This window comes from Sphaeramia orbicularis, chromosome 24 (assembly GCF_902148855.1).
Source record: "Sphaeramia orbicularis chromosome 24, fSphaOr1.1, whole genome shotgun sequence".
In the NCBI taxonomy this organism is placed as follows: Eukaryota; Metazoa; Chordata; class Actinopteri; order Kurtiformes; family Apogonidae; genus Sphaeramia; species Sphaeramia orbicularis.
This window is the reverse complement of record NC_043979.1, coordinates 29917288-29939182: the sequence shown is the minus strand read 5'-3', so window position 1 is coordinate 29939182 and position 21895 is coordinate 29917288.

Sequence of the window (21895 nt, the reverse complement as noted above, 5' to 3'; positions counted from 1 at the left end):
ACTGATCTAAACTGTTTAATATCTGTTGATCCATTAATCCTTTCAATGCATGTCAATAACTGGTGTAAAATGCAGTTTGTCATCTTTTCATGGTCATCAGATATGACCCATTTGGACATTTGAACGTGGAAACACCGTCATCTTCTACAACACTGATTCACCAGTAAAACCCATGGAGCTTGATAAACGACAGTGGATGGAGACACTTGGTTTATGTTCAGTTAATGATAGATTTTGTTGAAAAAGTCTCTTTTTCATCAGTTTTCTCTGTTTCTAATAAAATAACCCTCAACTTTAATCTGAGCTTTTATGAACATCTATATCAGGAGTGTCAAACTCATTTTAGGTCAGGGGCCACATTCAGCTAAATTTGATCTGAATTGGGCCAAACCATTAAAATTATAATAATACATAAATAATGTCAACTCCAAACTTTCCTCTATGTTTTAGAGTGAGAAAAGTAAAATTACATTATGATGTTTGCATCTACAAACTATCCTCTCAAACAACGTGAATAACATGAACAAACTGAAAAAATGTGTAATTTTAACATTATACTATAGTTTATCATTTACACATGTACATCATAACTTACAGATCACAGTGGATCACACAAAACATTTAATAACAAGTGGAATATTATTGAAATTGCACTTACTTCTCTTAAGACATTTCAGGTTCATATTTGTTCCGGTTATGCAGATATTTTTGCAATATTATACTTTGTAAATGTAAATGTTTTCAAGTATTTACTCTAAAACAAAGAGAAAAATTTGGAGTTGTGAGTATTTATAGGTTATTATGACCCATCTGAGATTGAATTGGTCTGAATGTGGAACCTGAACTAAAAGGATTGTTAATATCTTAGTGTAATTTTTGCATTTCACAAATGCATCCTAAAGGCCAGACTAGACCCTTTGGCGGGCCGGATTTTGCCCCTGGGCCACATGTTTGACACCTGTGATCTACATGATCAGTGGATTAGATATAAGAAAATATCTGATTTACACTGAAAAAACATAAAATAAAGAAGATAATATTGCAATAAATGGTTATAAATCCCTTCGGAAAGGTTAAATAGAGAGAAAAAATAATTTGGGAACTGATATAAAAGTAGCACTGGGTCTTTATGGGTTATTAAAGTTGTAATGGGGGGGATTTGGGGTGAAAAAAAAACATTACTTTGGGTCCCACCACTTCAATGTTCAAACCATGCAAACTTTAAAAATGTAACACTGTGAAGAAATGGATTAGTATTCAGGTTAAAATATATTTTATGATTTCCTGCAAGATTGATGAGAAAGGTGCTAACCATCTTTAATATTTGAATATATTTTTAATGATAATAGTATTAGATTTTTTACATTGATATGCAAATACAGCTAAAATATTGTTTTACTTTTTGGATGGAATTTACTACAATCAGCAAGGAGCTCTGGAACTGTGACCAAAACATATCCTAAAATACAGAGTGTGTTTGTGTAGGTGTGTGTGTTTGTTTGTGTGTGTGTGTGTGTCATTAACTGAACATAAAGACCACCATCTACAACCACTGTCATTCGTCACTACATGGGTTTTATTGATGATTGTTGTGGAGCATGATGGGTATGGAACCTCTGAACACCCAAACAAAATACATATGATGCTGATGAAAAGTGAAAAAACTGAATTTTACCTGAATTATTTAAGTATCACGATAGGATGAGTGGCTCAAAAGTTACAGAAGATTGTAGAACTATAGTTGTATTTGGATGCTGGGATCTGTTAAGCCCAGATAAGTTGAGTTTACTTAAAAAAAAATAAATAAATAAAAGTAGAAAAGTGCTTGCCTTAAATAAATTAAGTAATGATTAATGAACTTTTTAAGCACATTTAACTTACATTTAACCAAGATTTTAAGATAAATATTCTTAAAACTTCATTAATCATGACTTAATTTTTTTCAAGCAACCACTTTTATCATTTTTTTTTAAGTAAACTCAACTTATCCGGGCTTACAGTGTTAGTGCTCTGGACATAAATATTAATAACACAAAAGAAATGGTCATGAGTAATAAACACAGCATAACGAATGTATGTCACAAAGTAATCGCAGGCCAGTCTGTTGAAGATGTAAAAAAAACAAAACAAAAAAAACTGTCAAATATAAGTTATAGCACTTAAAAAAACTGACAGACTTTGGAATCAGCCAGAAAATTCAGAAGAATCTGGTAGAAAGCATCATGTCTTTTAATACATGTCCACTGTAGCCCAAAAAGTTTGTTTTCAGACACACTTCTTTTTATTTCTATTTCTACATATCAGTAACCAACTTTGATGACGTACAATGATCACATACTGAGTCCCAGGTACACTTTATCTATCAAGAATAAATCACATGTCATGATCATTTCATGAGAAGAGGTAAAAAAAAAAAAAAAACTTTTCAAAAACTTTATGTGCACCAGTGTTTAGAATGCGTACATATAATGTAAATACACTTGTATAATCTTGTATAATAAGATCAGCTGATAATTACATTTAAATGTGTTTGCACTGGTGAAGTGATTGGTTCTCTAGATGATTTATTTACAATCGTCACTCACTGTTTTTCATTGACAGGTATTTTTCAAAGACTCATGCAGAGGATTGTGGGTAGTTAAACAGTACAGGAGACGTGAAGGTTCGGGTCCTTGGAAAGATCCTGGACCCTGGAACGGCCCTCCGGCAAAATCTGATGATTTCATTCAATGAATCCTTGAAGAGTCTTTCCTTGAGAATGAGAAAAGACTTTAATGAAGAAAAAGCACTGGAAAAATATTCTATACATAGTGAACACTTAAATGGATATTGATTTTTAGGGAGGTCTTTCACAGGTCTTAAAACCAGAGCGAAAATACACCCTGACAGTCTCAGAGCCTCATATCATTCCAACTGTGATTTTCTGTTGTACAGGGGTCCCTGAACTACCCGTCTCACATGGACACCAGGACATTCAGATGCCGATCAACACATTCTCTGCTTTTTACCATCTTTTATTTGGAGGCTGAACCCTGGACACTCCCAGTGGGATTGTGGGATGTCTTTTGGCTGCGTATCATAGCTGTTTCCTTTTTTTTTTTTTTTTTTTTCTTTCTATCTTTGTGTTTAGATCATTTCCACTGGGTTGCCACAATTTTTTTGATAAGAGACAAACATTTTCTGTCTACATTTGTACCAAACATACGGTATTTTGTGCATTCAAACACCTAAACGTCCACCAGTGACCAAAAGCATCTATGGATCAAAAAATTTTAATCCCATCTGAACTCCTAATCCTATTAATACATATATAATTCAGGTAAAATACAGTTTCTCAGCTTTTTATGGTCATCAGATTGGACCCATTAGATGTTCAGAGATGCGGAAACATTGTTATCTTCTGCAACACTGATTCACCAATAAAACTCATATGATTGGACAAATGACATTAATTATAAATGGTTGTTTTTGTGTTGTTAATGACATATTTTGCATAAAAATTAATAAGAGAAGTAAGTGCAATTTTAACAGTATTCTGCCTGATATTAAATGTTTTGTGTTTTTGTAGTTCCACTGTGATCTGTACGTTATAATGTACATGTGTAAATGATAAACTGAAGCAGAATATTGTTAAAATTGCGATTATTGTTTCAGTTTGTTCATGTTATTCACGTTGTTTGAAAGGATAGTTTGTAGATGTAAACATTTTCATTGTTTAATTTGACTTTTTTTACTCTAAATCATACAGAAAATTTTGGAGTTGACATTATTTATATATTATTATGTTATTATTTTACTGGTTCGGCCCACTTCAGATCAAATTTAGCTGAATGTGGCCCCTGAACGAAAATGAGTTTGACACCCCTGGTTTACATTATTCAGTTTTTCATGGCGGTTTAGTGTCTGAAATAAGGGAAAATAAACCAACCATTCACCAACCATCAGTCGGAGCATGGTTCATTTCTGTAGCCGCAAGAAAAAAAGTTTAGGAGCAGCTACAATCTGTGTTTTCAAAAAGGATGGAGTCAACAGAAAAGGACGACTTTATTCACCAAGTGGTGTTTTGCTCTTTGCCTCTGGATATTTAGTTGTGGAGCTGAAGGATGCTTTCAGCACCAGGTGAGAATAATGATTTATTTTTAAAGCCTTGTGTTGGATTTGTCCAGCAGCCCTGAGGCAGAACAGTCGGTGTCACTACATTTATTTCCTGTTAACTGCCAGCCATTGTTAGGGTCACAGTTAATACAGATTTTTTTAATATTAAAGCTTTGATCTGCACAAACTGCAGACTCTCTCCCTCTGGGTATATCAGCATCCAGACGCTGCCAGGTCCTGTTCAATACGACTAATATCAAAGGGAATTAATACTGCACAGATGACCCTGTTCAGCGAATAAAAAACCATGACTGCTGTGTGTGTGTTCAGGTTGTTGTGGGAATAAAAGAACTGAAACCTTTACACAGATGAATATTTTTGTCAGGTTTAACCCTTTATAGGCCACTCATAGAGATACTTTGACATAACAAGACTTCATTACTGTTGCGAAATTTTTCAAAAATGTTTATTGTCATGTAGAAAATCAAAGTCAATGAAGTTACCATATTTGGTTCCTTGCCCGTAAGTGGCAAAAAACCCCAAAACAAAACAAGAAAACATATGTAAGGTGCTAGGGACATGTATTTTAGAACATTAGACCATCATCCAGACACCTGTCCACATCCACATTATCCCTTTGAATGTAATTCCTTACATTAGTACCATTACTTTATGGTACCTAACAAAGCAGGTACACTCACTGTTCATGAACAGGTGGACTTTACAGACCCTGTAGACCACATTGGACTGAGATTTTCGACTCACTGTCCTCACTGGAACTCTTGTTGTCACTGTTTTGTAATGTATGTGGAAATGACCAAAAATAGTCACTTGCTGGATAAAGGGTTAACGTGCAATAAGTAAATTCATGTACAAATCTGAACTGATATAAAAAAAAACAAACTGAAAGACAAATAAAAAATGAAGACAATACTGTTATTTTTATTTTATTTTTTAGAAATTGTATTATTTTCCACAATCCCCTAAAACACAGGTGTCAAACATGCGGCCCGGAGGCCAAAACCGGCCCGCCAAAGTTTCCAATCCGGCCCGCGGGATGAATTTGCAAAGTGGAAGTTAGGGCATCGAACTTAAGAATAATATCATAATAACCTATAAATACTGACAACACCATTTTTTTCTCTTTGATTTAGTGCAAAAACATTAAATTATGGAAATATTTACATTAAGAAACTATCCTTTAACAATAAAATGTGAATAACCTGAACAAATAAGAACAACCTGAAATGTCTAAAGAGAATTACGTGCAATTTTAACAATATTCTGCCTCTTACTAAATGTTTTGTGCCTTTGTAGATCTCACATGTAATGCACATGTAGTCTATAAATGATAAGTCAAGGCATAATATTGATAAAATTGTACTTATATTTCTTAACAAATTTCTTTTTTTTCAGGTCATTCACACCCTTTTTGTTTGGATAGTTTGTACATCTAAATATTGGCATAACTGAATGTTATTTTTTGCCACTAAAACAATTTGGAGTTGTCATTATTTATTGGCTATTATGCTATTATGTTACTGGTCCGGCCCACTTGGGCCGAATGTGGCCCCCAGAAGAAAATGAGTTTGACACCCCTGCCCTAAAAGTAAAGAGTTAACATTAGGCCGCATTTTAAGCTATAGTTTAACCCTTTAAATCCTAAGCCTAAAATGGTCCACCTGGATTTTTTTTCTTATTTTGACAATAAAAAGGTTAGAAAATATGCTGTAACTGAGTCCACTTGCTCATTTTTCCAGATCTTTTAAAATCTAGCAGTCATTTACAATTTACTGCATGTTATAATTCGGCTAAAATTGCGTCTTCTCCAGCTTCTAAGACAGGCGTGAGTGAAATCACCATAATGACCCAATAAGACCTATAAAGTGCAACGTCTTGCAACAGTTGGAATTGTTCCAATTGGACAAACAGGGAAAGAGTTAAAGCCATCCAAACTGCATATGCACAGGGTGTGTCAGCGGTGACACGTCAGGATTTAAAGAGTTAAAGTTTTATTGCAGTAAAATTACATTTAATTTAAGAAACAAAAATTAAATTGAGGTAGATTTTATTCTCAGATACTTTTACAGTACACCATGATTTAATGGGGCTTAAAAATCAGTCCATTTTGTTGCAACCTCTCCATAAAGTAATATCTATGGCTGTACCTGCTTTGAGTCATAACTCAATAACATAATTTAACTGAGACCAAGTCCAGACCAAGGCAAGTGAGATGAAGTCGAGGGCTGTTCAAGGATCAAGGATTCATTTATACAAACCTACGTCATCAGATTTCACTGGAGGACAGTTCCAGAGTCCAGGATCCTTTCAAGGATCAAATCATTCTTTTGGAGAATTTTCAAGAACGTACATGTAAATCCTTGATATTCTTGGTTTGACTACCTACAATCCAGCAGGAGTATTTTAAAAATCTACTAAACGAAAAAGAGCCGACCACAACCCCAAATAAAACCTGAATGAAGCAGAATAAAGAGCAGAGGTGACCTTATTAGACAAGACCAGACAGGTTTATTTACATTATAGAGAGAAATTCATACACTAAGACAGTTCAATGGGCTGATAGTAGTAAATAAAGGGAACACCAAGAGGTAAATAAAGTCATAAAAAGATAGAAATATTAGAATAGACAGCACAGAATAGATCGAATCATAATAAAGAATCTTTAAAATGTTTTAATAAAGGGAACAGTCCTACAGTAAAATGAGTTAAATTTATAGACACGTGAGAAGTGAAATGTTTTTGTAGGTTGAATGAAGTTTGTTTCCTGTTGCAGGAGAACACATAACTGCTGCTTCACTTTTATTATAATCTTTGTAAATATATTTATCAGTGAGTTGGCAGCCGGACCTTTTTTGTTCTTGTTAACCCTTTCATGTATGAATTATAAGAACCTTAGTTGAGTTTTTTTCCTGAGTGTTTTTATTCCTCTTTAGGCATGAAAAAAAACAATGCAATTGAAAAATTTTATGAACCTATTTTTCATGGGGTTACAAAAATGTCCACTCAGCTGGACACCAATTTTTGAACCAAAAAATATGTATTTAAAACCCATCATCAGAAAGTGATAAACTGCATGAAAACTATGAAATAATAAAATTTTTCATGCAGCTAATCTGATGTTTTCTCACATTTTAACATACTCTAATGCTAGTTATTACTAACTTCATGCAGACAATATGCAAAGAAAACATTTTTGATCAACCCTTTCATGTATACCGGTCACTCCAGTGGACAGCTATTCTCTTGTATATTCATGGATTTTGTTGTTTTGTTTTTGTTTTTTTACACATATCTTTATTAAAGTTTGAACACATTCCAGATCTTTTCTGACATGAATTGGTAACATTGTGTAGATCTCCTCTGAGCGTAATAGTTATAGTTTTCACACACTTTATCAGTAAATACATGTTTCTTCGCTTCAAAAATTAAACTCATGGTGTCCAGCTGAGTGGATATTTTTGCAACTTCATGAAAAATAGGTTCATGAGAATTTTTAAAAATTATTATTATTTTTGTTTTTAAATGTATTTTTTTGTTTTGTTTTGTTTTTGTTTGTTTTTTTACATTTTTTAAAATTTATTTTCCATGAGAAATTTTTCAATCGCATTGTTTTTTTCATGATTAAAGAGAAATGAAAACACTCAGGGAAAAAAGTCTTGATTAAGGTTCTCATAATTCGTGCATGAAAGGGTTAAGAAAACTGTTGATTACTGTCTAATAACAATTAGCAATTGATTTAACACGTTACAGTAATGGTATGAATTACAATGTATTATGGGATGATGCATAAGTGTCCACTGTGTCGGCTGATATGGAAGTAAAAACAACAAAACCCATGAATATATAAGAGAAGAGGTGGAGAATAACTGTCCACTGTAGTGACCAGTATGCATGAAAGGGTTAAACTGTTTCATTCAGGAGGGAATTGATCAGAAGGAAAGACTGGTCAAAACCTTGAAAGATGCACAACAACAGATTAATGGGAAGTTTTTCAAATATTAAACCACTTCTTACCGTGTCACTGAATTAACAATCATATTTAAGGCAATTAAAGGGTGTAGGAGTGTAAGAAAATTAAAGAACTTGTTTTTTTCCACATTGAGAGGATGTTACTGACTGGTATCCCTACAGTTTTAATCTTCAATAATCACAGAATCCAGTTATTTTTTTTAAGTATACATGCTGTTGAGACCAGTTCTTATTATCTGTTTTAACGCCAGTGTCAAACAAAACAACACATTAAACCCAAAAAGACCCAAAACTCCACCAGTGACCAAAAGCATCTACTGAACTAAACTGTTTAATACCTGTTGATCCACTAATTCTATCAATACATGTAAAAAACTGGCATAAAATACAGTTTGTCATCTTTTCATGGTCATCAGATGTGACCCATTTGGACGTTCAGAGGCTCTGTAGTTACCGTGGAAACACCGTCATCTTCTACAACACAGGTGTCAAACATGCGGCGCGTGGGCCAAAACCGGCCCGCCAAAGGTTCCAATCTGGCCCGCGAGATGAATTTACAAAGTGCAAAATGCAAAAATTACCCTGAAGATACTAACAGTCAAGGGCATCAAACTCAAGAATAACAGCATAATAACCTAGAAATAATGACTCCAAATTTTCTTCTTGGTTCAATCTGAGACAAATATGACAATTTGCCTATAAATAATGGCAACACCATTTTTTTCTCTTTGATTTATTGCATAGAACATTAAATTCTGATATCCTTTAACAATAAAATGTCAATAAACTGAACAAATATGAACAACCCGGAATGTCTAAAGAAAAATAAGTGCAATTTTAACAATATTCTGCCTGTTTTGTGTCTTGGTAGATCTGATCTGTAATGCACATGTATTAATCATAAGTTGAGGCATAATATTGATAAAATTGTACTTATTTTTCTTCAGAAATTTCTTTCTTTTTTTTTTTTCTTTTTTTTTTCCAGTTATTCACATTTTTTTTGTTTTGGATAGAAATAGTTTCATCATTACCTCCGCCAAGGAGGTTATATTTTTGCCAGGGTTTGTTTGTTTGTTTGTCTGTCTGTTTGTTTGTCTGTCCGTTAGTGTGCAACATAACTCAAAAAGTTATGGACAGATTTGGATGAAATTTTCGGGGTTTGTTGGAAATGGGATAAGGAAGAAATGATTAAATTTTGGTGGTGATCGGGGGTGGGGGGGCCCACGGGGGCGGCCACTGATCAGCCTTGGCGGAGGTCTGCGCTCTCCGAGTGCTTCTAGTTTAATGTTATCTTTTGCACTAAAAAATTTGGAGTTGTCATTATTTATAGGCTATTATGCTATTATTTTACTGGTCCGGCCCACTGGAGATTAAATTGGGTTGAATGTGGCCCCTGAAAGAACATGAGTTTGACACCCCTGTTCTACAGCATTGATTCACCAGTAAAACCCATGGAGTTAGATCAATGACAGTGGATGGAGACAACTGTTTTTATGTTCAGTTATTGATGTCTTTGCTGGAAAAGTCACATTTTCTTCAATTTTCTCTGATTTGATATAATAACCTTTGAATTAACTCAGAATTTTCATGAACATCTATATTGGATATAGGAAAATACATAATTTAAAGTGAAAAATTCAAAATATAGGTGGTAATATAATAATAAATGGTGATAAATCACTTAGGAAAGGTTAAACAGAGATAAAAAAAATTCATTTGGGAACTGACATAAAGGTAGAACTGGGTCTGTATGGGTTCAATTGCATATAACTGAATATAGTGCTATGTTTCTTCATGTGCACACATTGGCTCAGCAGCACCAAAGAAGACACAAAACCACTCAGATAACTTTTACCTCAATTCCAGAATGATAGTGGCAGGTGTCAGAGCTGTCTACTGCATTGGTGCTCTGCTTTTGGAGATGGGGCTGGAATATTCTGATAGCAAAAACCAACATAATAGTTTTGGCTCAATATGTTGACACAGTATATCCTCCTGAGACCCAGGAAAGTAAAGAAAGTTTTGTCTGTTTTACATTAACCCATGCAGACCCAAACATCCACCACTGACCAAAACTAACTACTGATGTAAATGTTTAACCCTTTCATGCATAGTGGTCACTACAGTGGACAGCTGTTCAAAGGCGTTGTTCTCTTGTATATTTATGGATTTTGTTGGTTTATTTCCATATCAGCCAACACAGTGGACACTTATGCACACTACACCATTACTGTAAATTTGCTGTTCTAGATAAACCTGATCTGCAGAAACACGTTTGAGTGTAAAAAAAAAAAAATTCTAATTGTTATTAGACTGTAATTAACCTTTTTTTTTTTTTTTTTTTTTTTTAAACAAAAAGGTTGTTTTTTTGGCAAATTATCTCCATGCAGGTATGTTAAAATGTGAGAAAACATCAGATTAGCAGTATTAATGTTTTTATTTCATAGTTTTTATGCAGAATATCAGTAAATACATGTTTCTTTGCTTCTAAAATGAAACGCATAGTGTCCAGCTGAGTGGATATTTTTGTAACGCCATGAAAAATCAGTTCATAAAAAATTCATTCGCATCATTTGTTTGTTTTTTCATACCTAAAGAGGAATTAAAAACACCAAGGAAAAAAAATCTTGATTAAGCTTCTCATAATTAATGCATGAAAGGGTTAATACCTGCGGATCCACTAATCCTAATAATACATGTCAATAATTGATGTAAAATACAGTTTGTCATCTTTTCATGGTCATCAGATATGACCCATTTGGACGTTCAGAGGTTCCGTAGTTACCGTGGAAACACTGTCATCTTCTACGACATTAATTCACCAGTAAAACCCAAGGAGTTGGATCAATGACAGTGGTTGTAGATACTTGGCTTATGTTCAGTTAATGATAGATTTGACAGAAAAAGTTACTTTTTTCAGTTTTCTCTGTTTCTGATATAATCTTTGAATTTACTCTGGGCTTTACTGAACATCATAATCAGTGAATTAAATACAGAAAAATACATGATTTACAGTGAAAAAGCACAAAATAAAGCAGATAGTAAACAATAAGTGGTGATAAATCACTGAAGAAAAGTTAAATATAGAGGAAAAATTCATTTGGGAACTGGTACAAAAGTAGCACTGGGTCTTTACATGTTTACTTTCTTTCTTTCATTCTTTTTTTTAAGCTGTGAAACTCTTGTACCCTGTTTGACAAAAATGCATTGCTGGGTCTAGATTTTTTTTTTTTTGGAATTCCAAGAACCATTGTCAGGTAATTGATTTAACCATATACTGTAGTTGTGACAGTATTTAGTAAAGGTTTCTATTGTTGGTACTAACAGCAGCAGTAGTAGTATAACCACTGTTAGTACTTCGAGTAGTAGTATTGACAGTTACGGGTAGCTGCACTAGTTATTAGTAGTTATACTAGTAACAGCAGTCCTAGTTTGTATCAGTTATATTTCACTTTGCTGTACATCCATGTGGCGCTATATAAATAAAATTTGATTTGACTGATTGATAATGTGATGTTGTGTTGCAAAAGCAATTCCAAACACTGAAATGATAAGCCTATTAATGAAGTATATACAGCAAAAACAAAATCAGAAGTATTAAAAACAGTTAACCCTGTTTCAGGCAAGTGACTATTTTTGGTAATTTCTGCATCCCTTACAAGACAGTGACAACAGTTACAGTGAGGCAGCAATCTCAGGTCCAGTGTGGTCTACAGGGTCTGCAAGGTCCACCTCTGCATGAACAGTGAGTGTAACATTTTTCACACGTACTTTCTGTAATTAGCATAAGGCTTGTGCACTGTTTGGTTTGTTGGTCACTTTCAGCCAATGAAGATGTCAGCTATCACCAAAAACAAAGACAGACTGATTCAGAATCAGTGGTGTAGTGGTCCCTAGAGAAGTGGGTATACTCTCAATTTTTGCCCCCCCCCCCCCCCCTTTTTTTTTTTAAGTAGTCCAGAAAAACGCCGTTTTGGAAACAGTGACATGTAAGACTACTCTATTTAGATTTCCCAAAATCCATCAGTAGTATTTGCTCACTATTATAAAGTTATCATGACTTGATCAGGAGCAGTTAGTAGGTATTACTGGTCACACAAGCAGCTGCATGGATGTAAATGTATTCAACATAAGGCAAACATAAGATAATGTTAGCCTTTCATAACGTTAGCCTATTCACACAGTTTAACTATTGATGAAAAAAATCTCTCCTCTAAATGTGCAGTCATTTGTCCAGTAGTTTAACAGTGACTCATTCTGAAACCACCTTAAAACTTACCTCAGAATTATATATTCCATGAAAGTAGGTTCTCTCAATGTGTGTCACTCATTTGAAAGAAGTTTATTCTGCCTTTCTCATTCACATTTCCAATAATCACACATCTTTCAACGAGACATGCAGTGACCTGTCAATCAACTGGGGTGGCACTGGCACCTGAGGTGTCCAATCAGGTTCCAGAGGTGGGCAGCGCTCAGTAGACTCTGGCGCTAAGTTAGCAATATTTTCCTCAGCATGACCCGCCCTACTCTGCCTGTGATTGGCTCATCAGTCCTCATGCCTAAAATCAACCAATTGTTTTGTTTTTTTTATCTTTTTCATTTAAAAAGAAAAAAAAAAGTCAACCAATCTAATCAGTGAAGGTACCGAATGGTGCACATCAGGGGGATTTAGAAGTGGGTATACCCAACACTGACTGGAAAATAAGTAGGAATACTCCATATACCGATGTATACCCTGGACTACACCACTGCCAGCCCTTAACAAATGTCAGAGTTTCTCATGTGGCCCCGTAAGAAAATGAATTGCCCACCCCTGCTATAAAGGGTTAAAATCATCCAAATGGTTCAGATCTGCTCTTGTCTTTAGGCAAAATCAAGACATGAAAGGATGGAGTGTACTGAAATCAGCTCCTCTCATGTCTCATCAGTTCTCTGTTCTCTACTCACTTTTTCTTCACTCTGCTCTCATTCCCTCTCAGGATAATCTTCCTTAATTTCTGGTGTTGAGCACAAATAGAGCTAACGGCTGAAGCGCAGCGCTGTAGGCCCTGCAGATGAACTCTGAGCCGATGGCCGAGCACATACGGCACATCAAAGCATCTGATGCAACGATGGAATAAGGGAGGAAACTGGGAACTTACTGTAGTCAGGGGGGTTTAATGCTCATATATATATATGTGTGTGTGTGTGTGTGTGTGTGTGTGTGTGTGTAACCGCATGTCAACACGCAGCATGTTTACTGTGAATTAGCTGCTGCTGGTGGAGACTAAAAATATTTGCTGCCCTAATTCAAAAGCATATTAGTAGGACAGAGGGGGAAGTGACAACACGCTTCGTGAGCCGCTCATTTCTCAGTGGGTTTTTCTCGTTCTCACTTTCATCTGCAGTTTAGTGTGCAAATGGAAAAATGGACGTCAATAGGCTCACAATCAATACATGCACTTACCAGCTAACTGTCATCAAAAACGACACTGACACTAATGGACCACTCTGTCTTGACAGATTGATGTTCAACGCACACACGGACACGCACAAACACACACACACAAACACACACACATGCACAAACACGCACACACAGCGTCTGGATGGAAACTATAGCCTGCACTTTGGACCATCTGAATTATTGAGTATCAGTAAACAGGAAGAGAAAATCCCACTGGGAAGTGTGTGTTTGTGTGCGTGACGGGTGGGAAAGGCCTCACATTCAGTGTTCTTTTATTGCTACATATCTCCTGACATAGATTTAAACATGCAGACACGCAACACACTTGAACACATGTTTACATTGTGCATCTACAGACGATGGAAAATAAACCCACGACTGACTGAGGACTATATTTAGAATGTGAAGGAAGACACTGATTTTTTTTTTTCTGTTAGAGGTGGACAACAAATGTTCAGCAGAGTTCAGGTCATGGTGTATTATTTATTATTGCACTGCGTTAAATATTAAAACCCTCAAAGACCTAAATAGTCACTGACATCCCAAATGTTTAATAACTTTACAACCACTAATCCTATCAATATATTGAAAATATTCAGGTGAAATGTTGTTTTTAAGCTTTCCGGCAGCATCAGATAAGACCCATTTGACCCATTTAGGCCCCATTAATTACATCGATTCACCAGTAAAAGACTATGTAGTTTGACAAATGGAAAACTATACATTCAATTATTCATATGTTTTGTTGAAATACTTCAGTGTTCTCTGATCTGACTTAACCCATAAAGACCCAGTGCTACTTCTGTGTCAGTTTCCAAATGAATTTTTCTCTATATTTAACCTTTCTTAAGTGATTTATCACCATTTATTGTAATATTATCCTCTGGATTTAGTATTTTTTCAGTGACAATCAGGTGTTTTTCTGTATTTAGTCTCTTGATCACATAGATGTTCATTAAAGCTCAGATTAAACTTGAAGGTTATTATTACAGAAATGGAGAAAACAGAAGAAAAAGTGACTTTTCCAGTCAAATCTATCATTAATTGAACATAAACCCAGTGTCTCCATCCACTGTCATTGATCAAACTCCATGGGTTTTAGTGGTGAATCAATGTTGTAGAAGATGACAGTGTTTCCACGGTAACTATGAAACCTCTTAACATCCAAATGGGTCCTATCTGATGACCATGAAAAGATGACAAACTGTATTTTACACCAATTACTTACATGTATTGATAGATTAGTGGATCAACAGGTATTAAATTGTTTACATCAGTAGATGGTTTAATGTTTGGGTCTTTATGGGTTAATAAGAGTAAGATTAAATAAGAATTTACCCTAAGCTTTTGTGAATATCTACATGAACAATAATTTCACGAAAGAAAAGCACTTGGTTTTCACTCAGAATACACTAGGGAAGGTTAGATATTAGAGAAAAATTCATTTGGAAGTCACTTGAAAATGAGTCAGTCTTTAACCCATACAGACCCAGTGTTACTTTTATATCAGTTCCCAAATGATTTTTCTCTCTATTCAATCTTTCTTAAGTGATTCATCACCATTTATTGTAATGTTATCCTCTGTATTTTGCATTTTTTCAGCGAAAATCTGGTATTTTTCTATGCTTCATTTATTGATTATGTAAATGTTCATAAAAGCTGAGATTAAAGTTGACAGTTATTATATCAGAAACAGAGAATATTGAGAAAAAGTGACTTTTCAGCAAAGATATCATTAACTGAACATAAACCAAGTGTCTCCATCCACTGTCACTGATCCAACTCCATGGGTTTTACTGGTGAATCAATGTTGTAGAAGATGACGGAGCCTCTAGACATCCAAATGGGTCATATCTGATGACCATGAAAAGATGACAAACTCTATTTTACACCAATTATTTACATGTATTGATAGAATTAGTGGATCAACAGGTATTAAACAGTTTAGTTCAGTAGATGCTTTTTGTTGCTGGTGGAGGTTTGAGTCTTCATGGGTTAATGGGCTCCACTGGGGATTGTTTGGGTCCAGAAACTAATGATTCCGTTATTGTGGCGTGTACTGGGAACAGACAGCGAAGGAAGTAGACAGACCTGACAGACGCCTACTGGACACCTCCAAGATCAAAGAACTGGTGATAGATTTCCAAAGGTATACTCTGTCAGCATGTGAAAACACATCTGGACGAGTGGAACAAAACAGGTGGACAAACAGGAGAAAAAAGCTTATTGTGTTTTTTTTGGGGGTTTTTTTGGAGGGAAGCTGGATACACTGGGGGCTGTGTTGGAGAGATGAACGCTGACTAAGGTGGAGCGCATCTTGGGAAAATCCAGATCATCCTCTTCATCCTATTGTGATAAAGCAGAAAAGCAGCTGCAGTGGGCGACTCAGCTCATTTAGATGCAGGACTGAGCCGTACAGAGGACCCTTCAACCAGGCAGAGTCTGAAACACCTCAGTCTGAACACTCATAGACTAATGCTTGGATATTAGTTCTATTTTGTGTTTGGTTTTCTTTCTTGGTTGTCCCCAAATTTCCCCTGGTGATTGACAAAGACCATGTGTATCTGTATTAAACCAAAGGGGTGATGAAAACTGGTTAAATGTTCAGATCTACGTTGAATAAGATTACATACAGACTGCAGGTAAATGTGGCCCAAATCTGATTTTTTCACCTATATGTGACCTGTATCCGATCTGTTAAAGACTGTTTGAACAGCACAAATACAAATGTTTCAAATCCAGCCCAGGCCACTTTCATATGTGGTCCTAAATCTGATACGTATCTGATATTTACCTCCACCAGGAGGTATTGTGATCACTTTGCTGTGTGTGCTTGCGTGTTTGTTTGTTCATTTGTTAGCAAGATAACTCAAAAAGTTATGGACGGATTTTCATGAAATTTTCAGGAAATGTTGATACTGGCACAAGGAAGAAATTATTAAAATTTGGTGGTGATCAGGGGGTGGGGGGGCTTGCTAACTAACAAACAAACAAACAAACACAGGAGGCAGAGCTGTCTTGGCGGAGGTCTGTGCTCTCCAAGTGCTTTTCTTGTTTGTTTGTTTGTTTGTTAGCAACTTTACGGGAAAACTATTACAATCATCTTGACTAAATTTTACCCACAGATAGGCCTAGGCCCTGGGACCAACCCATTAAATTTTGGGCCAAGTAGGCCAAAGTTCAAGGTCACATCAAGGTCACAAAATCTCAAATTTTCCTATCTCTCATCACTGAGCAATTTTCAAAAATTCATAAAAAATTCAAAACAACTCCGATTAGCCTCCAGTTTGATCCACCCATAGCTTATAACAATATCTTGCATCTGGCACAAAGTTGTCCACATCCACTGTGGAATGTGGACTCTGTGGATATTTAAATTTAACATTGAAAATCCCATTTACGACACATTTTTCATCATAACTCATCAAATATTGATTGGAATTTAATCTAATTTGACATACACATGACTGGTACCAAGCTTCACCTTTTTCTGCTGCATGGAACAACCTTCAAACTGTTTAATTTAAAAAGAAATAGTCCATCCACACATGCACACTGTTCGGGGTGCTTGGTGGAGGTTTGCTTTCTCTGAACACTTGTTTGACTGTGATGTTGAATGTGACTTCAGTCTAAACGGCCAGGTCGCATTTATCTGACCTTTACGATACTGAAATGCGACAAACGTCACAATTCTACATCCCAGGAGGAGGAGCGGCGGGAAAAATATATTTACTTCCATAAACACAGTGCGTACCTGCGTGGTCACATATTACATCAGGACCTCTTTTGCTCATGCGGGTCACTTCAGGGTCGCATTCAGTTCATACTCAAAACTGATAGAAGTCGCATTTAATGTGTAATATGAACGAGCACACAAAAAAAAATGGATTTCACCAAAAATCTGAATTGTGCTTTAAGACCGTCTGTCTGAACCAAGGTTATAATAGTTTTGGACTTTTCATTATAGTTTAGTTTTATTTAGTTTTGACTTTTTTTCTCTAATTTAGTTGATTTTAATTAGTTTTTAGAGCAGGTTTACTAGTTTTTATTAGTTTTCATTATTTTCTAAATGCTTTGTTTTAGTTTCATTTTAGTTTCTTTATATCTTTTATCCGCCATATTCACAGAAATCCCAGACAGGACTCTGCTGCTTTCTCCCAACTTTAGTCTCCATGTTTCCAGGTAGAGTGGGGACCAGAAGACGCCTAAACGAGAAGTGACAAGAAGTGACGGACCGTTAAATATCATATGGTGCCAGCAGCTAAAATTGCTTTAGGGAAATAAATCGATTTTATATCAATCTGACATTGACAAAGACGAAAACGAAGGGAATTTTATCCAGAATTTTTATACGTTTTAGTTAGTTTTGTAAACACATAATACAGTTTCAGTTAGTTATCATTTTTTTCTTTTAATTCTATTTTGTATTTATTTCAGTTAACGAAAATGTTTTTACAATTCTAGTTTTCGTCATTTCGTTACTTATCGTGAATGATAATAACGTTGGTCTGAAGGTAGCCTAAAGTGGACGACATCTGGGAAAATCCACAACATCCTCTTTATCCCATTATAACAAACCAGAGAAGCAGCTGCAGCTGATGATTCACTTTATTAAGATGCAGGACTCAGCGTTACAGACGATCCTTCACCTCCACTGTCATCAGATGGTGACTAGTTTAATATTATTACACCCCCCCCCCCCCCCCCCCCCCCCCCCCCGTTTGTTTGTTTGTTAACACTCCAGCAGCAAAATTACTGGTCAAATTCATACCAAATTGGGTTTATAGTTTGCCAGTGACCCAGAATAGATCTGATTACATTTTGGGAACAGAAGGTGAAAGTTTACATTTTTTATAATTTTTAAAAAATCATTTTTTTTCTCTCATTTCTTTATAATGGGCGAAATTTCAAATGTCTATAAAAACATCAATGTTGTCTCAATTAACTTCAAACTTGGCACATATATTGAGGCAACTGATATGCTGACATCAGCACACACATAGACATGATGACATCAGCTGGATCCATGCCAAAATAAGCAACAATATGTGTGAGGGGCGGGGTTTGTTGTGTCTGGCACCACTTATTATTTTTTTTAGCATGGCTTTATTTTCTTGGTATTGATTCCTCCAGAGGACATGACCTTCATTTAGTGTTTTTTATGATGGAGAGGGAGATTGTAGGTATTTAGACTAGACTAGACTAGACTAGACTAGACTAGACTAGACTAGAATAGAATAGAATAGAATAGAATAGAATAGAATAGAAGAACAGAATAGAACAGAACACAATAGAATAGAGTAGATAGAACAGAATAGATAGATAGATAGATAGATAGATAGATAGATAGATAGATAGATAGATAGATAGATAGATAGATAGATAGATAGATAGATAGATAGATAGATAGATAGATAGATAGATAGATAGATAGATAGATAGATAGATAGATAGATAGATAGATAGATAGATAGATAGATAGATAGACTTTTAAAACCATGTGAGATGTTTGAAGGCACTATCTTTATTCTATTGTTTTTATTTGGTAGTGGTTTATTGTTCTTATTTATCTATTTTATTTATTTATTTATTTTGTTGTTTTTACTTGTATGGCTTTTTAATCTATCCTTGTATTTTATTCTTTTATTTGGGTTTTATTTATTCTTCTGTATAGCACTTTTTTCTTTTTTGTACAGTTTCCATGTCTTTAAATCTATTCTGTATTTTATTCTTCTATTTTGGTTTTAATTATTCTTCTGTACAGCACTTTGGACCACTGCAGTTGTTTTAAAGTGCTTTACAAATAAAGTTGGATTGGATTGGATTGGATAGACAGACAGACAGACAGACAGACAGACAGACAGACAGACAGACAGACAGATAGAAAGAAAAAATCAAGTTATTTTAAATTCACACAACAAATTATTCAAGGAAAAACAAAAAGTATTGTTACAATATTGATGTTTCTTTCAATAAAAGTTATAATTGCACCTCTGTCACAGTGTTGTTGGGGTTGAGGGGGGCCTGGAGATTTTTCATCCTCCAAAGGGGGGGCCGACAGAAAAAGATTGAGAACCACTGGATTAGATAGAACTTTATTGATCCTTTGGGCAGATACCTCAGGAAATGGAGGTTCTGATAGCAGCACAACAACACATATACACACAAGAAATACCATAATAACACTATAATAACTATAAGAAACAGGAGTGAAAAATTGCAATTGTGCATTGGAAAGTACAAGTAGAAAAAGGTGGCAAAGAAGAAAAAAAAGAATAAGCAGCTCATTATGTTTAAATATAATATTATAGTAGACTGTTAAATACGTCTCTGTAATAAGGCAACACAGTTCCTCCTCTCAGTAATCTTTTAGTGCAATTATGGTTTTATGTGCAATTATTTTAACATGTCTCTATTTTTTACTTGTTATATTTATATTTACATTGTGGTTTTAATCTATTGCCCTTTTATGCTTTATTGTCTTATCTATTGTTCTGTAAGCTGTTGCTACATATTTTGGGCTGCTATGGTGTTTTTATATTTCTTATGTCTATGCAAAAAGTCGATGAAACGTAATTTCGTTCTGCACTGTATCCATGTTAGTATTGTGTTTGAATGACAATAAAGTGAATCTTGAATCTTGTAATATTATCACTGTATGTGCTGCTATCACTTTCTCATGAAGATATCCAACTCTTTTAACCCTTTCATGCATGAGTTATGAGAACCTTAATGGGTCAAAACACAGTAATGTCCCGTCAGAGAGTGAATTTTAATTGATTGCCATTCCAATATTTATTTCAATATAAAGTAGCTCCTTGTTTTGGATAATCCCTATATGGTCTAACTAAAGCAAAAATTAATTTAAAAATAAAAATGTGGGTCAAATTGTCTCTAAAATGTCCCGTCAGAGAGATTTTGAATACTGTTTTTTGACCCTAATCAAGTTATTTTTCCGGAGTGTTTTTATTCTTCTTCAGGCCTGAAAAAAACAATGCGATTAAAATTTTTTTTTATGAACCTATTTTTCATGGAATTGCAAAAAATATCCACCCAGCTGGACATCATGCATTTAATTTTTGAAGCAAAGAAACATGGATTTACTGATACACTGTGTGAAAAGTATTAACCCTTTCATGCATGAATTATGAAAACCTTAATCAAGATTTTTTTCCTGAGTGCTTTTATTCCTCTTTAGGCATGAAAAAAACAAAACAAAACAAAACAAAAAAAACAATGCGAGCGACATTTTTTTTTATTAACCTATTTTTCACAGTTGCAAAAATGTCCACTCAGCTGGACACCATGTGTTTAATTTTTGAAGAAAAGAAACATTTATCTACTAATATAAAGTGTGAAAATTATGAAATAAAAATATTTTTGATGTTAATCTGATGTTTTCTCACATTTTAACATACTCTAATACTAGCTATTACTCAATTCATGGAGATAATATGCAAAAAGAAAAAAAAAATGTATAAAAAAACTCCTGTAAATTGCAGTCTAATAATAATTAGCAATTGATTTACACATAAACATGTAACTGCAGATCAGGTTAATCAAGAACAGCAAAGTTACAGGAATGGTATGAATTGCAATGTATGGGATGATGCATAACCGTCCACTGTGTTGTCTGATATGGAACTAAAAGAACAAAATCCATGAATATATAAGAGAACAGCTGGAGAATAACTGTCCACTGGAGTGACCAGTATGCATGAAAGGGTTAAATAAATTTTTTTAATGCAGCTAATCTGGTGTTTCGTCACATTTTAACATACTGTAAGATTAGTTACAGGGTGGGGAAGCAAAATTTACAATGAACAGTTAGTTGTTTTTTCTCAGCAGGCACTATGTCAATTGTTTTGAAACCAAACATATATTGATGTCATAATCATACCTAACACTATTATCCATACCTTTTCAGAAACTTTTGCCCATATGAGTAATCAGGAAAGCAAACGTCAAAGAGTGTGTGATTTGCTGAATGCACTCGTCACACCAAAGGAGATTTCAGAAATAGTTGGAGTGTCCATAAAGACTGTTTATAATGGAAAGAAGAGAATGACTATGAGCAAAACTATTAGGAGAAAGTCTGGAAGATACTATTAAAGAAGAATGGGAGAAGTTGTCACCCCAATATTTGAGGAACACTTGCGCAAGTTTCAGGAAGCGTGTGAAGGCAGTTATTGAGAAAGAAGGAGGACACATAGAATAAAAACATTTTCTATTATGTACATTTTCTTGTGGCAAATAAATTCTCATGACTTTCAATAAACTAATTGGTCATACACTGTCTTTCAATCCCTGCCTCAAAATATTGTAAATTTTGCTTCCCCACCCTGTACATTCAAACATGTTAGT